The sequence below is a fragment of the Rhineura floridana genome, chromosome 6 (assembly GCF_030035675.1).
Source record: "Rhineura floridana isolate rRhiFlo1 chromosome 6, rRhiFlo1.hap2, whole genome shotgun sequence".
NCBI lineage: Eukaryota > Metazoa > Chordata > Lepidosauria > Squamata > Rhineuridae > Rhineura > Rhineura floridana.
In genome coordinates, this window is record NC_084485.1 from 72,109,440 (window position 1) to 72,127,559 (window position 18,120).

Below are 18,120 nucleotides of genomic sequence, written 5' to 3' on the forward strand. Positions count from 1 at the left end.
TGGGACTTATGGTGAAGGGTGGGTAAGAAATCTTATAAATGAATGAATGAACGAATGAATAATTATAATTTGTTGTTGTGTTGTCATGTGCCTTCAAGTCGATTACGACTTATGGCGACCCTATAATACAATATATATTATATATTAATATATAAATGAATTATATATTGTTGTCCACACACTGGTAACCTCCAGGCTGGATTACTGTAATACGCTCTATGTGGGGCTGCCTTTGAGGTTGGTCCAGAAGCTGCAGCTGGTGCAAAATGCAGCGGTGAGACTGCTCACTGGGGCATGGTATTGCCAACATGTCACCCTGCTGCTGAAAGAATTGCACTGGCTGCCCATTTGCTACCGGGCCAAGTTCAAGGTTCTTGTTTTGGTGTACAAAGCCCTATACAGCTCAGGACCAGGATACCTGAAAGACTGTATTACCCCTTATATACCCAGTCGATTACTGCGCTCTGCAGGTGAGGGCCTCCTGCAGATATCATCTTATCAGGAGGTCCGTTCTACACAACATAGGAAACAGACCTTTAGTGTGGCAGCACCTACCCTGTGGAATTCTCTCCCTTTGAATATTAGGCAGGCGCCATCTCTGCTATCTTTTCGGCGCCTTTTGAAGACTTTCCTCTTTCAACAAGCCTTTTAGGTTGAGACCTATCCCAGTCTGCATCTGTGTTAGAAGTGCTAAATATGTTTTTTTAATAATATTTCTAACCCTTCTTTAAAGTTTTTTTAAAAAAATGTTTTTAATGCTGTTTTGTTTTAATGTATTTTAAGATTTGTTTTTATGATGTTTTAAAGTGTTTTTTGCGCTTTGTTTGCCGCTCTGGGCTCCTGCTGGGAGGAAGGGTGGGATACAAATTAAATAAATAAATAAATAAATAAATAAATATATATATATATATATATATATATGAACGTAATTGTGATTAACCAAACAGAGGTTTTTATTGTATTAACAAAATGTTTCAGCTTCCGCCTTCATCAGCTGCTAACATACAAATGCTGTTACCAAGGTGGCAGTTATAGAACTTTGAGGATGGAATGCTCAGAGGGGCTTCATTTGCAGAAGCTAAGTAGTGGTGGTGCTGTCCTCCAGGTTCAGGCCATGTGGTGCCAATGTGTCCAGAGAGTAGATCCAAAAATTCTCGCTTTTAGACAATGCTGCTGGATCTGCTGGCATCTCTATAGCTGTTATAGAAAAGTCCAACAGGCTGTGACCCTCAGTGGACTAGCCTCTTGGTCTAGACTCCTGACGACATTGCTCTCAGCTTCAATACGTATGTCTGAACTGGTATCCCAGTTCAGACATACGTATCTCAGTTTAATTAGCCAAGCACAATCCTTGTGCAACATACTCCTCCTTGAACCTCACCATGATTCAACATTTCCCGGGCTAATTAACTATAGTTTCCTGGTACACTTGAAAATAGAAGCTATGGTTACAAGGATGCATACAAGCCAGGATCATAAGCCATGGTTTGCAACTGATTTAAAATCCTGGCTTGTTCTGATCCTGGTAACTCTAGTTTCCCATTCAGATGTAAAGCGAAACAATGGTTAACTGAGACTTCCTGGTTAATCATGGTACACCAAAATGGGAAGAGAAAAAGAACAGGGCAAATACCAGGTGTTTGGGCACAATGCTTGTGAACATCTTGGCTTATTAAATTGAGATATGAATGTCCAAAGCAGAACAGTGTTTTGAAGAGTTAATTTTTGATATTAGATAAAGCAGTAAAAAAAAGTAGTATTTTTGTCTATTTAAAAAAAACATTTTTCAGCCTGATCCAAGCTAGAATAAGGAACATCTAAAATCCATTGAGATTAGTAGGCTTAGACACATCTAACTTTTCATAGCATCAGCCAGTTTGCATGTAATAAATATAAATATGAAATGTAATAAATAGTATTCAAAAAAGGAAATCAATGGCAAGATTCCCAGGAGCAGGAATGTGGCTTTTGTCTTGTTAAACATATTCCTTATGCTTCATTTACTTCTGGCAGGGTTCACTATGGTTCTTCCAGCTCCGCTTGTAGAACACTACAATCTGCATTATAATCTATCAAAAGGGCTAATCTCTTAAGAATGGTATAGAGGATTCTGCTTCATTGCATGGGGCTGAAATAGATGGCCTTTGTGTCTCTTTCAGCACGACAATTCTGTGAACCTACAAAGCCAGTAGGCGACATAATTAGTGGTGAGTATAAATAACTGTGGTCTCTTCTAAACGTATAATTTTTGGTTTCCCTTTACTGAGCATTGTTACTACGATTGCTCACCTGGCTCCTTTCAAGCCTCAACAGCACAGTGACTAACCCTTGTTCTCAGGTCCTTCAGGAAAGAACACGATTAATAATAATAAGCTCTGGCTTTGCTCAGGATGTGGTTCAGTTGGTAAATGGTCAGATTTGGGTCATGCCTGGATCTTGAATAAAGCACTGTGCATGAGAGTCTTCACAGCTTTTCTTCTACTGGTTGTAATCTACACATTGTCTGTGCAGTATTCAAGACTTTAGGCTTTAAAGCTCAGAGAATGGTCAAAAAGTATGTGACATGATTCTCCTGCTAGAGCTCAACAGGTCAGGTCCTGACCAATGGGACACTGCACAGGAACAATGTTGCTCTGATCTCTTCAGAAATAAGTGAAATAAAATAAAGAGTATTTCATGCATGCATATTAAGTCATGCTATATCTCATATTTAATCTAAATTCTGACTAAGTTCTATTTGTGGTGTTTACTGTCACATTTGCAATTAATCTTTGGTGTTGCAGTCAATGGGACATCTGGACACGATACAGCAAATGTATGTATTTCAAAAAACTATGTGGGAGTGTGGAAAATGCCAGTACAAAGTAGTCATAAACAGACTCCTTAATTTATAAGGCAGGACAGAGGAATCTGTGAAGATGTTGTTACACTACAACTACTTTCGTCCCTGACCATTGGCCATGCTGCATGGAAGCTGGAGTGTTCATCAGTCCCCTCCCCCGATACTACAGCGGAATGGGGAAGAATTTACCCTTATCCTCATTTTCCCATGATCTGGTGGTATTATAAGTCAGATGTAATAACTTTGGCTGTCTTCCCAGCCCAAGTCATTATTGCTGGCTTTACCTGTGTGTGCAACATGACATTCCAAACTACAGAGTGTGTATTTTAACCAAACTAAAATTACTTTACCAAACAGAAGACTAGTAAAGGGGGTCTGTAAAAGTCTCCACCTGAGAAACGCATGACAACCGTAATCCCTTCCTTATTCCCTCCCAGATCGTTTCATCCCGCAATTGCATTGCATCTGGCATGGAGAAATTAATGTGTGTATATGTGAAGCTTATTCTAAGCTACCAAGATGCTCAAATTTAGCAAAATGTACAGAGCTAAAATCTCACAAGGTGCTCTGCTTTGATCTATTAACTCAGGTTTTGCTAAGCTTATTTTTCAGTTGCAGGAATGTTACTTGTACTTTTTTTTGTTCTGCCTTCCAACTTTGGCTCTTTCAAATATTGCTTTAATAATCACTAGGAAATTTCAAAGATGACAAAAAACTAGTCTGAGGAAAAGCAAAAATGAGAGATTAGACTTCAAAGTGGGTGGATGGAAAAGAGATCAGCCCTAAAGACAGTGGACTCTTCTTCAAAGCAGAGGAGAACATGCCAGTCTTCTCATTATAATACTCAAGGACCACCACCAAAAAAGTATCACCGGAACCACTCACTGTGTATTGGTTGGGTTTAATGACTTGTACACAGGAACACAGCCCCAAACATTATAATGTCATTATAATGTCAGTTCACAGAGCCAGTGTGGTGTAGTGGTTAAGGTGTTGGATTACAATCTGGGAGACCCGGGTTCGAATCCCCACACAGCCATGAAGCTCACTGGGTGACCTTGGGCCAGTTGCTGCCTCTCAGCCTCATGAAAACCCTATTCATAGGGTCGCCATAAGTCGGAATCGACTTGAAGGCAGTACATTTACATTTTTTAATGTCTGTTCAACCATAAAAACCTGTTCACTTCTGTCGGGCTCCCATCCTATGCTTTTTAAAACTGCATGACAGGCAGAAATTCATCAAGTGAATCACTGGAATGATGTGCCTGGGAAATCTTCACAGGTTGAATTTCTACTGCAAAATTCTATTTATTCATTTATAAACATATTTATAGGCTGTCCCTCATAGAAAATATCAAGGTGATATACAAGAAAATATGAAAGTACAACAAAACATAAAATATCAGATAATACAAAATAAGATATTAATTGGAAGTCGCTTTGGGTTCACTTTTGTGAAGAAAAGCAACTAACACATTTCATAAATAAATAAAATAATCATAAAAATGTCTGGTTCATCTTGAAAAAGTTTAAACAACTGAATCAGCCTGTCAACAGAAAAGGTCTTCAAGAAACATCTGAAAATTAAACGCAAATATACCTGCCAAATCTCTGATGGAAGAGTATTCCATAGCATAGGACCCAATGACACTAAATGTCCACATCCTGATTGAAGCCAGTCAGGCTTCTGAAACATGGGGGACAATTAAAAGCGCTCCTCCGGATAACTTCACTGATCAAGCTAGGATATAAGGGCTTAGGTGGTCCTTAAGGTATCCTGGACCCAAGTTGTTCAGGGCTTTGTATATTAATATGACAACTTTGAACCTGGCCCAGTAGCATATGGGCAGCCAGTGCAAATTTCTCAGCAGAGATGTCACATGCTGTCAATAGTCTGCCCCCATCAGCAGTCTAGCCACTGTATTCCTCACTTCCAGTTCTGCCTTGATATTTTTTCACTAGGAGGAGCAGTAAAAATAGCCTCCGTGCATGTTAACTGTTGTATGCTATGAAAAAGGTCACTCACCAAGCAGGAGAAAAGCCTAAATGTTACAATGCATCCCCTCTATTACTATTCTCATATTTCCAGTATCTTTTACTAGGAAGCTTTAATTTGCATCAGCAAGGCAGTACGTACATATGCAGTATGCACTGTATAAACATTTACACAATGTATTCATATTTGTTGTTTTACATTAACCACAGCCCAGGGTAACCACCACATCCCTGGGTCATCAATCAAGAATTACAATCTGACCCAAACCACAGGAGACATGAAAAGATTTACAACAGGGAGAGGAAAACTGAATCCAACTTTTTGTTGAAAGACTCACTTCCTTGTCTTGTGATAAAGTAGCATTGTGAAATTGTAATTTGGCCTGATAACACAACTAGACTGCTAAACTGGCATGAGGTGACACTTGGCATTGCCAAGTTTCATTATTTTACCACATATATGAAAGCCAAAACTGATCTCTGAGTAAAAATCGGAGCTTCTTTAAATCAAGTAAGGCTGTTTTCACAAGTGATGCTTAAGTAGGTTTTTTGCATTTCCTGGATCTGTATTTAGGTTGTAAAACTATACTGGCTAAAAAGTACAATTATCAACCCTCAAAACTGATGCATTCTAGACTTGTCCTGCAATCCTAAGGTCCCTGGGAGGGCATCTCAGGGGTTAGTAGAAGAGTTCCAACCTCATAAAGGGAGATCCAACTCTCCACATGGAGCAGCCACTTCCACAACCCTCACCCCACCAACACCGGAGATCTGACTTCAGTGGGGACGAGAAAGGGGGTCTGCTGGAGGAAGGCATAATCTGAAGGATCCACAGCCTTCCCAGTCCCTCAAAATGCCCCCTAACCAGGACATAAACCACACCAGCTCTGGAGCTAGTGTAGCTTCATCCCTTTAATAGCTGGGGGGGGGAGAGAACAGGAAGGCACAGAGGTACTCAGAACTCTAATTTCTGCCAGCAAGACCCCCCACCCCCAGGATTGCAGCCTAAAAGGCATTTCTTCATGTCTTTTGTAAACCTTCCTCCTGCAAGGTTGCAATCTAAATATACTTCCTTGGAGTTACAAGTTGATGGATCAGTCTATTTCTGATTTGCTTCAGTTTCATATATGTTTCTGTCCTGTTTGCACATTAATCTGCAAATTTTGAAACAGTCCATAGAAACATTTGTGCTTAAATGCATATTTTATTGCAAAATATGTATTTAAGTATTATTTGATCTCTCAATGTATGCATTGATCCTAAGATACACTTTTTTTACACATTTTCATACTTTTTTGAGCCAAGAACTATATCATAAAATTAACAAAGCATGAAATCTGAACAATAATTCTGTTTCAATCCATGAATTAGCCTAGGAGGTGCAAATTAGGTCAGTTTGCTTGTAAAATGGAAATGGAAATGGACTGCCTTCAAGTCAATTCCAACTTATGGCGACCTTATGAATAGGGTTTTCATGGTAAGCGGTATTCAGAGGTGGTTTACCATTGCCTTCCTCTGAGGCTGAGAGGCAGTGACTGGCCCAATGTCACCCAGTGAGCTTCATGCCTGTGTGGGGATTCGAACCCTGGTCTCCCAGATCCTAGTCCAACACTCTAACCACTACACCACACTGGCTTTCATTTGCTTATGAATGTGAACCAAAAGAAATTCTCCTCCATTCTCTCTTGGAATGGAAATTAAAAAAAAAATTCAAAACAAATGGGTGTAAATTTCCTTGACTGACAAGAATTCTTCTGAATAGCTCACAAAAGGAATGGGGGAATTAAACAAACATGTTGTTACTAAAATATTCCTACCAACCATATGTATAATTATGAGTGTAGTATATTGTAGTGACAGAAAGGCTCATAGCCATGAAAAAAAGATATATGTGAAGATGGATGTTCTTCCTCATTTCCCTGCTCTGAATGTTTGACAAACTCAGAACGGCCAGCTGAAATATTTTGGATCTCAGCATAAGTTTTCAGATCTAAACATACTCAAATTATTACTTATAAATTAACAGCCCTAAGAATTCTGTTTTCCTTGTATCCCCCGCCATGTCTAAAATATGTACAAATATTATAAATGTGTTCATCAGTAATGACTGTTAACATGAAAATATATGATACAACCAAAAAAATCTAGCATAATGAAATAGTCCACGTGTTAAGTTTGCATACAGAATCTAAAGGTAAGTTTTCAGATAACTTGTCAGATCTTTGGGTAACAAACAACTAATACATCCAACCACCACCACCACCACCACCCCTTGCAGAAAGGGCATAGCTCAGTGGAAGAGCACATGAAAAAGGTTCTAAGATCAGTTCTTGGCATCTCCAAGTAGTGATGGAAAAGATTCCTGCTCAAGGCCCTGAGAACCACTACCAATACAGTGTAAACCATACCAAGCTACATAAACCAATGGTCTGAGTAGCTTCCTATGTTTCAAATACAGGTGTTTTGTTTTTTTTCCAAAGATAACCAAGATCCTTAGGATATTACCAGGATCCATCTCGTCACAGTACTACCATCAGCTGACTCTGGGAATCCTCACAGCCCCATCTCATACTTCTCAGTACAAGGAAACCTCATGAACCTCAGAGATGGGAATCACAAATCTATCGCAAAGCAGGAGGACCTCCATACCCTGAGCCTTTCAGACACAGCTAATACAAAATGCAAATAGAGAATTAGCAAAGTGCACATCTGGCTGCATTGATGTTGCCTCTTGAAGAATCCACTTGTAGCTAGAAAAATTGAAAGTGGCTGTGTTGGTCCATTGTTATTAAGCCTATACTTGTTCCTGATTGCATATTACCCTTAATATACATGTAGGGATAGGGAAGAATCCACCTTACTAAGATTCCAAAGCAACCTCACCAGATCCAGTCTGGGCAGATCATGACCCTGATCAGATCAACAGTCAACTTCAGAATGTGCACTTTTGCAGATTCCATCACAAGGTGGTCTGAGGGTTATGCATTGCCTCCATTTCCCTTCTCCCATTTTTTCCCTTTAAATCTTCTGAAATAGTGGATCCAGCCACCCACAGCCTAAGCAGCTAATGCATGAGCTCCTTGCCAATGTGCTATGATGCACATAGATAAAGCAAGTCCCTTTGGGAGTGACAGGCCTTGATGACATTTTAACATTCCCAGGAGGATGTGCTCTGTACTCATTGAAAGTGTGCAGCAGCAAGGAGCCCTGCACACTAGCTCTGGGAACTGGGATTGACCAGACTTTAATGGGTCTGTCCATCCCTTCTGGAACTACAGGAGCATGATATTGTGAGTTCTTGGGCCCAAAGTTGTAGCATACCATGGGGAAGTTGAATGATATTCTTATTGTTAGGGGAAATTAGCAAGAACCACTAAGTCCCAATTTGGGTACAAACTAAATTTGTAATAATAAACATTGTAATAACTGTACACAAATTGTAATAATAACCACCAAAATAGCATCAGAGAATCTGGCACATTGCCATGGAAGGCTAGACACACCAGGGGAAGCTCAAATGTATATAGCGGGGCTTTGGGCCATGTAAAGATAGAAAAGATAGTGAGATCTAAGAAACTGGGGAGATAGAAACAGAAGTATAGAAATGTCCCTCAAATAACACTCACAATCTGAAAATTCTGAAAGGCTGTCTATGATTCATCCAGAGGAATAGCAATGATTGCAGGAGGAGGGGCAAAGGTAGGCAAACCTTCATAGGTCACCCCTGATCCCCACACAATGCAATTTCCAGATAGGCAACCTGAATTCCTTAAAATGGTAAAAGGTAGAAAAATTGTCCTTGAAGCAAAACAAACACCATTATTCCCTTTCAAGGGTCCTGACTAACCTAAAGAAAACAACAAACAAGGAGAAGAATTATGGGGATGGAGGAGCAGTGGCAGGATAAGAGCTAGCTGGTGTTGGAGCAACCTATCCTAGAGTGTCCCATGGAGGTTGACACCTAAGTAGACTGAACAGTGTAGTCCTTTGGGGACCAGAACATAAAGACTTTGTTACCTATGGGCAGGATCTATCTGAGATAAAAAAGTGAAAGGGAATAAGACTGTGGGTAGAGGAAAGAGGGGGTTCCAAAACAGATGGGTTGTATGCTACATGACCAGAGGTATGACAATATATGTTTCTGTCTACAGGATAGATAGGGCAGTCCTAAGGAGCTATGGTGAGGACCATGGCCAATCCAGACAGGTATCCACAATTCAGACTGTACTTGGCCTTGAGTGCTGAGTGCAAAACAAACTAATGGAGTCCCAGGTGCAAAACGTACACTGAGGATCCTATCCTTAAAGAATGCAAATGGCTGCTGATTACTGGAGGAGGCTGTCACTATGGTCTCACCAGGGCAAACTGATGGTCAAATTGTAGTGTGTGTTGACAGTTAGCAAACAGATCAGGTGCAGAGTTAGGCATTTGCTTACCTCCAGAGCTCTTGCCCCTCCCAGATTCTGAGAGCACATTTGCCTCCTATTAATGAGGATAGTTGATTTATATCATGATTTGCTGCTTCTGTTGTGCTTGTCAAAGCCTCATGCAGAGTGAAGCTAAAGGGGCCAAGGAATAAAGTTGGATGCTCAAGACACCAACCAGACTGGACAACTAGGTAATACCATTTGAAAATAAATAAATCCAAAAGCCACATTAGGGTGATAACTTTATAAAGACCAACTAAAACTTCACAAGTTGTAGGAAGTTGAAAAAGCTTAGCTTAGCTCCCAACTTCTTAAAACAAGATGCAACCTACTCCATTTCTTTAAATCTGCTTCTGTCCCAATTCAATGCCCTCTTGTGGGCACTCAAGGGACATGCACATTTCCTCTAGTAGAAATTCTCCTTGACAGCACTACACTGTTTAGCACAGAGATACACACAAGGGCCAGAAAGTGCAGCACATTCACTATCTTACTATAGAATCAAAGATCAGAGTATGTATGTGCACGCTCATATGCATATCACAAGGTTTGCAAGCCACACTGGAAATATTTTTACATTGGTGGATGAGGTATATATATATCTTCTCTCCCACCCACCCCGGCTTTTAGAGCAATGCATAGTTGAGAAAAACTGAGTCCCCAGTCAGAAAAAGACAAAAAAGATAATACCACAAGGTGCTAAAGGAAATGATATAATTCATTTACAAAGGCACCCCAGTTTTCTGTTGTTTTGCCTAATGTGTTTCAAAACTGCTTTCCCAAAGGACAAATTCCCTCATTCAGGAGAGAACAAATGACCATTACCTTTGACAAAGCAGTCCTAGCTGAGGTCCCAAACTCCATGTTACATTCAACACATTGTTTGGCAATGTGTACTTGTGTTTTTCACTTTAAACAGCAGCTGTGGGCCTCCGGATCAGGGAAAAGGGAGTTGGCATTTTCCTTCTGCCCTGCAGATGTTACTGACAAAAACTGCTCCCCCTTTAGGCATGAGAGGGAAGAGATTACACTCCTCTTCCTGAAGACCACAGTCTTGGTCCCCCCAGCACCAATGGCTGCTGATTAAAGTGGCAAAAAATAATCATGCAGTGCCAAATTAGAGTATGCATTTAATGTAGCATATTGTTTAGGCCAGGCGAGCGTGGAAGCACCTGAAGTTTCTACTGTTATATTAATTGAGGAGGCACACTTAAAAGAACTTACCCACTGTACCCTACATATTTTAATTTAATTTAGGGGAGGAGAGATGTGATTATTGATTATTGGGGTTAATTAATTGAAGAGAAAATGATTTTGGAGCAGAATCTGGATAATCTGAGTAGGAAATTAATTTGGGTAATGAGTAAAGTAACTGAAGACCTGAATCGGACCATCTAGAATGAAGTGCAAACATTTATTTGGGCTGATTTGGCTGAGGAATTAATTGGCTTCCGTATGTGAAATTTAAATTCTACAAATATTTTCTAACTTTGCATATATGCATATAAATTAGCACATGAAAATTCTATGCAAATGTGTGTTCTCTTTCATCCTCTTTTTCAGTGGTACATATCCTCTTTTTTGGCAATACATAAGTGGCCACCGTACCTCACTACTTCTGGAACGCAGCAGAACAGAGGTGAATCACTTGCTGAAAATTACAAGTGTTACGAATCAATAGGTCTGATTTGCAGGAGACCCAGTTATACTCCCCGGATTTAGGGATCTGGCAAGAGAAAGGAATCATCTGTTCCTCTGAGGCATCTTTTCACTCTGGTATAAGAAGCTTGTCTCTATTCAATTCTACACATACATGTAACCAATGCACATGTAGATATACCCGACACACCTGCAATGACATCATTTTTCATATTTAAAACATATGTAAATAAAACAGATGAGAAAAAAATGGCAACAGCCCGCAAGAAAGTAAATTGTACTCTGAGTCATATTTTCTTACTCCTGGGAATAGAACCAAGCCTTCAAAACAAGACCATACAGAAAACTCAAGTGACCACATTTTCCTAAATGAGACTAGGGGTTCATAGAGAGCCTGCCACAGAATGGGAGCGGCTCCAGACCCTTGGAGATATTAGGCCAGTAACCCACGAGTGAGGCTGTGGTTGAGGGTTCATAAGTTAAATACTAACAACTCACTGCAGGATAACCTAACCTTTTCCTTCCACTTCAAAGCGGTGGCTGTTGCTCACATGTAGCCGCAGGCTCCACTTTCTGACCCAAGTCAGATTTAGGGCTTCTTCATACTTTGGCAAAAGCCTTGATATGGACAATAGCATCTTGTCCCCCAGCACATCACCACTGGTGTTGAGTAATTCTAGCGGCAGGTACTGGAGCTTTGGGCAGGAACAAGCCAGGGGCTTGCCACCATGCATCTAAATCACTTCTCATTCAAAGGGCAATTCAACTAAGATGACCGGCCTTAAAAAATTGGCATTGCATCCATTCAACTGTAAAATAATATTTACCTTTGGGTAACCCTTTCCTTCTCTTTTGAAGGGCCATTGAGGTCAGTAAGCATTACTACTGGCTGCCACCCTAACCAAGAAGGGCTGTGGCTTAGTGGCAGAGCATCTGCTTTGCATGCAGAAGATCCCAAGTTCAGTCCCCAGCATCTCCAGGTAGGGCTGGGAATGTTCCCTGTCTGAAATCCTGGAAAGCTGCTGCCAGTCACTATTCATGATACTGAGCTAGATGAATCTCCGGTCTGACTCAGTATAAGGCAGCTTTCTATGCAACTTTGTTTCTATCTTCTAGAGGCCTCTGGGGACATTAGCTAAGAAAAAACATAAGGAAAACATTAGCTTCATTTTTTTTAATGAAAAGTAAAAGTCAAGGAATAGCACCTATTTTCCAAAAAAAAGCTAAATACCTATGTTAACAATTGGTTTTTACAGGCAATTCTGGTTTTTTTGGCAATTGATAGGATTCACAACTACAGAGCTAATAGGATAATGCAATCTATAGCAAACTACACAGACCTTCTGACACCCAAATAGCTTAGCTGTAATGCAGAGGGAAATCACAGTTTTCTTCCCCTTCACAGCACTGGGCTGAGAGGACAGGGACTGCTCTTCCTAGCCTAGTGTTGCAATGGTGAGGAAAGCCCTCTGCTTGCCTTGCAAAGGGCCCTCCCCACCCCCGGCACAACACCACTGATAGGTCTTGGCACTCAAGGAAACAAGGAGCGCTCCTTCCTGTTTCCTGAGCACTAAGACCTCCTAGCAATGATGGCATGCAAGAAGAGGCACCTTGCAAGAGGAACAGGCACCACTGATTCACTAAGCAACTGACAAACCACTTCAGATGATAAGCCTGATCATGCTCACAGGCCATTGTTTGTAAAACTATGAAGTGGCTGGTTCCTTCTGGCACATTCTGGAAGAGAAAGGAGAGAATAGCACTCAAGCCTGAAAGCAAGCTCATTCAGATAGCATTAAACTATGGTTTAGAGCAGGGATGGGGAACCTGCAGCCTCCAGATGATGTATAATATCTATGCATACATATCTGGCTATTCAGACTATGCACAAAACATAATTATATCAAACAAAATAATGTATATCACTGATGAGGAACCTCCAGTTTGAGGACCTAATCAGGCACACCAAGCCTTGAAGATTGGCCTACAATGTCATTTAGGATGTAGTATGTCCACCTTTCCCCAATATATGCAGACATCTGTGTCATTATGTTATCAAGTGACAGCTTGTACTGGATTCAGGAGCAAACAGGAAGCCAGTACAGAGATTTAAGGAGGGGCATCACATGATCAGAGTGATGAGAGAGATCATAATTTGGGCAACACAATGCTGGATAGACATGAGTGGACCAAGATAAAGAGATGACCACAGAAGAGACATCTGCAGTAGCTGAGGCAAGAGATGATCAGGATGTGGATCAGAGTTGTTGCCATGGAGGCAAAGAGAAATGGCAAAGGTTTTGCGATATTTAAAGGGAGATGCAGCATGCCTTGGCAATGGATTGAATGAAGGGGACAAAGGGATCAAAGATAAACACAACATTACATGCCTGTTTAGCAGGGTAGATGGTAACATTGTTAATGGATGAAAACAGACAAAAAAGAAAGGAGCTTAGGAGGAAAGATGAGAAGTTCAGCCTTGAATTTATTTATTATTACATTTACACCCCACCTTTCCTGCAAGGAGCTCATGGTTCTCCCTCTCCTCATTTCACCTTCACAACAATCCTTTGGGATCGCTTTAGGCTGACCCAGTGAGCTTCATGACTGAATGGAGATTTAGACCCTGGTCTCCCAGGTCCTGGTCCAACATGCTAACCACTAAACCACTGGCTTACAATAACAGCAGCAAAGCATCCAAGCTAAAATATCAGAGACACATTTGAAGACATGGGATTTGAGTCAGGAGACAGTTCCCAGTTACAGAGGTGCAGCTGGATTTGATCAGGTCACCCAGGGACAGCATGTAGAGAGAGAGAAGCAAAAGGCCAAGGACAGATCCACAAGGGGCACCAACAGAGAAGGGGAAAGCAGAGGATATTAGAAATATTATACATAATGTAAATAAAAATGTATGTATAAGTGGAGTGGGTGACAAGGATAAGCTTCTGCCTCTGCAGGGAAGCTCATCCCACCCTTGAGAATACAGCTATTCACAGATTACTGCTTTTTATTTAATGATGAGATAAAAATCAAAGAATAAATCCAAGCTCTTACATTCATATTTATAGGCATGCATAAAAGTTGGTGTGATATATATAAAGTTGGTCTAGATATGCTATGGGCAGGCTGCCATCCAGCTGTTCAGGAGGGAGCTTGCATCCCAAACATACCAAATATTGACAGATTTCCACCAGCATCAATTAAGTTACGTCTTACTCTTATTTCATTAGGATGCTACAAGGTCTGCAGTTATCTTAACAGGAGACTAAACTTCAACAGTTATCTCCACTGTGTCAAAGGTAGAGTGGCTCTAGAGTTTATCTCAGTATTGATTGAGGGAGGCAGATTGATGTGGAAGTGAAAAAGCCTTCGTCAGTGGCATTAGCACTTTTAACAAGGTCTTGGGTCACTGGGTACTTAAAAGTCAAGGTTTTTGAGGATAATACACACCTAGGACTACATTTGCCCCAAATCAACATAGAGTGTTCATTTGTGGAATGAGTGACCTAAGTGGAAGAAATGGTCTTTCTTCCACTTGGTCCTACCTTGGCGACCTTTGGAAAACCAAACTCTTTAGGGCAGAGGCTCTGTAGAACTCTGTGTACTTTAAACATGCAACCATCTCAATATGAATAGAACTAAGAATCTAAAAACTAGGAAAACAAGTGTAACACCAAGCAAATAAAATTACAGTCCAACAGTCTTGACCTATACTGTATAACTGTAAGGCTGCGAAATTATTTTTAAAAGGGGAAGGGGGCACTTAATTTACGTCATTGAATACTTGTCTAACAAGGTTGAAGTTAGAGAGGGTCCAAGCAGCACCCTTGTGAGATGTATATGTAGTTACAGAAATTCTATTGGGCTGGGGGTGGGGAATAGCCCTCCAAGGTCATTTCCCTGCCTGTCCCCATACTATGGCTAAATCCATGCATATAGTCTTGCAATCACATGGTAAGCTTTTTATATAAGTGATTCCTCACACAGTAGTGGTTATTTCAACTGTGCCACAGCAACTATTGGAGAGGGGATTTTTGAATTGGAATGCTGAAATCACTGCAACTATATAGGGAGGCACCTCTCATGAATAGCTTACCATGGTGAGCTGCATTTTTGTGGCTGTGGTTTAAGTGGGCACTATACAGATAGCTGCTTGCGTGGATCAATTCACAACTGTTCATTATCTGATTTTTACCCATATGCAAATGAGCCTCCTCAATATAAGCTCTGTGGATGTCCTTGCAAAGCACACCGGCAGCTCATAAAATGAAGTTTCAAGAGACACAGCTTCTTTTATATTTATTTGGTGGCTCCCAATACATTTTTCTGTTCCATATCATCACCCTATTATTCTCACCTTCAGGAAGAGGGGACTTCTAGACTTTGCCCTGAAGATACTACTCCCATATGTGATGTGACAATAATTTCTTGAGATTGTTGTGCAGCTTAAATTATTAGGTTTATCCAGCATCTGCTGATACTGATAGCACTATGAAAGAACTCATTCACATGACACACCTGTCACATTGAAAATGTGCATTCATCTAATATATCCAGGGAAGATTTGGCACAAGCTAAAGTGAAGTGACTTGGAAGTTAAGCAGTAGCACAATAAATATGGGTTGAACACATCAGGCTGAGCAACAGGCTGAAGCAATTGCACAACTGCTTCTGCAAGTGCTGAATACTCACTCTATGGATTGGATCCACTCTATCCCTATTCACAGCATGTCAGCTTGGTTGTGCGAAGTGGCCCTTTGCTTTCCAAAACTGACAGAAAGCAAGTTTAAGGACACATCCCACGTCAGGTAAAAGCTCTCAAGGAGGATGCAAAGTCATTGATGCTTTCAGCCTGGGGAGAATGGGTGTGGCATACAGAGAGTCCCCAGGGCCAAAGATAAGTGACTGGAGGGCCACAATTTGGCCCCAGGTCTGAGGTTCCCCACCCCTTCTTTAGAACCAGGTACACAACCAGAATATTGAAGCAGAAAGAAAGAAGGAATGCACATTCACACATGTGAATGCCCACTAAGAACATAAGAAGAGCCTGGCTGGGTCAAGACCAAATGCCTATCAAGTCCATCATCATGCTTCTCGCAGAGGCCAGCCAGGTGCCTCTGAGAGGCGCACAAGCGAGATACGAGGACAATAGCCTACTCTTTCTGTTGTTCCCTGTCAACTGGTTTTCAGAAGCATTGTACCTCTGATCCTGAAGGTGGCATACAGCCATCATGACTAGAAGCCATTGACAGCCTCATTCTTCAAGTCTCAGGCCCGTAGCTTCTCTAATCTAAGTGGTGGCTACTTGTTACATTACACAGAAAAACAAATCAGAATAATATACGCATAACCCAATCAAGCAAATTCTTCTGTAGATGAACAAAACTATTCCGTCCTCTTTGTTAGCAGTTTAAGAGGGATATTTTTTCTGGAGGAGACACTGGAGTGGTCCAGTTGCTTTAGCTGTTATGAAACTCAGTACATGTTATCTATAACAGTTAGCCCCAAGCTGGATTTAACATTCATATACTATTTGCTATACGTGAAAAAAATGAAATGGCCTGCCTTCAAGTCGATTCTGACTTATGGGCGACCCTATGAATAGGGTTTTCACGGTAAGCGGTATTCAGAGGGAGTTTACTTTTGCCTTCCTCTGAGGCTAAGAGGCAGTGACTGGCCCAAGGTCACCCAGTGACTTCATGGCTGTGTGGGGATTCGAACCCTGGTCTCCCAGGTCCTAGTCCAACACCTTAACCACTACACCACACTGGCTCTCTTTTGCTATACATAAGCATACAGAAAAAAATTATCCCACTTCACATGCTTGTCATCTCTCTTAAATGAGCATGAAAGGCCGCATCCTTCCCTACAGACCCTCTCAGCAGAGATCAGCAGAAGGGGCTCTTTCAGAAGTTTCACCACCCTCAGAAGCTCGGGGTGGTGGTGGCCTGGGAGAATTATCTGTGGCAGCCCCTAAGCTGAGAAACTCCCTCAGGTATGCCTGGCAACTTCACTGTACAACTTTCAGCGAATTCTGAAGACATACCTCTTTACCCTGGCCTTCGACACCTGAGATGTATATTTTTTAGGGCCCACCTTATTTTCTGTGATGTTGTTTAGGTTGTTTTTAACTGTTTTAATTATGTGTTTTAAAATTATTTAACTCACCCTAGGAGCTCTAGGTGAAGGGTGTGTAATAAATTATAAAAACAATAACAAAAGAACAATAATGACATACCTAGCTGTTACATACATACATGCTACCTTCCCTTCCAGCTAACTCCTGTGCTTTAAGTTTAAAGCGCCAGCCAATTATTGTAAAGAGGGGAAGATGGGAACTGGGCAGCTAGCAAAAATAGAAAACTAAACAAGAAATCCATAATTTTTTTTTCAGTCCCAAAGAACTTCACAGGTTTTTAAAAGTGACTTTTACTTTTACTTTAATATAATGTACATTAACAGGTATTTTGTATGTGTGTTTCATGAATGTGTATATGTGTAGCTGTTGGCAGCCTTGCAGAGTTTCCTCTTGAGTTAATGCCAAATTAAAGCTTTATAACTTCAGTAGCCCTTTTTTTACCAGCACACTAATAACCACCTCAGACACTGCGGTACACTTTGTTTGGCTCAGAGCACAGCAAGGGAGAATTGGAAGGAGCTTGCTAAGGCAATTTGTATTGCACTTAAGGAGTCTGGTCACAAGACAACAGATTGCTTTGTCTGGAAGATGATGAAAAGGGGTGTCAGCAATGCTGAAACTCTTGGCTCCCCCACCTCCAAAGATGGGTTTAAAGAGCCTGGGGGGCATTCTTCGGGTATCGACAAAGAACTTGGCTTGCTGTGGAGATTTTCCGTGGAATCATCAACTCTGTCTGGAGTTATGTCTAAGTCACTTCAAGGATGGGTGAGATTTACAGGCATTTGCAGTAAGGAGTGGCATGGGATGGGGGACTGATCAAAGCAACACCTAGCACAGCATTAGATATAATCTATATATACACAACAGCTAGACTCTCAACATTCTATTATACTCTAGAGCAGCCTTCCCCAGCCACTGGCTATGCTGGCTGGGGCTAATGGGAGTTGTAGTCCAAAACATCTTCAGGACATCAGATTAGGGAAGACTGCTTCTGTTTGGTGGCTCCCACTGACATCTATGAGACAAAGTAAGTGGGGTGCAATACAGCTGGAGAG

General features: G+C 41.1%; 1 protein-coding gene across 6 annotated transcripts in view; it reads right to left on the bottom strand.

Annotated features, from left to right (window-relative positions):
- The window catches only part of SCUBE3 (signal peptide, CUB domain and EGF like domain containing 3), a 230,431-nt gene that overhangs the window by 149,381 nt on the left and 62,930 nt on the right, over positions 1–18,120 (bottom strand). The gene's annotated exons all lie outside the window — the stretch shown is intronic.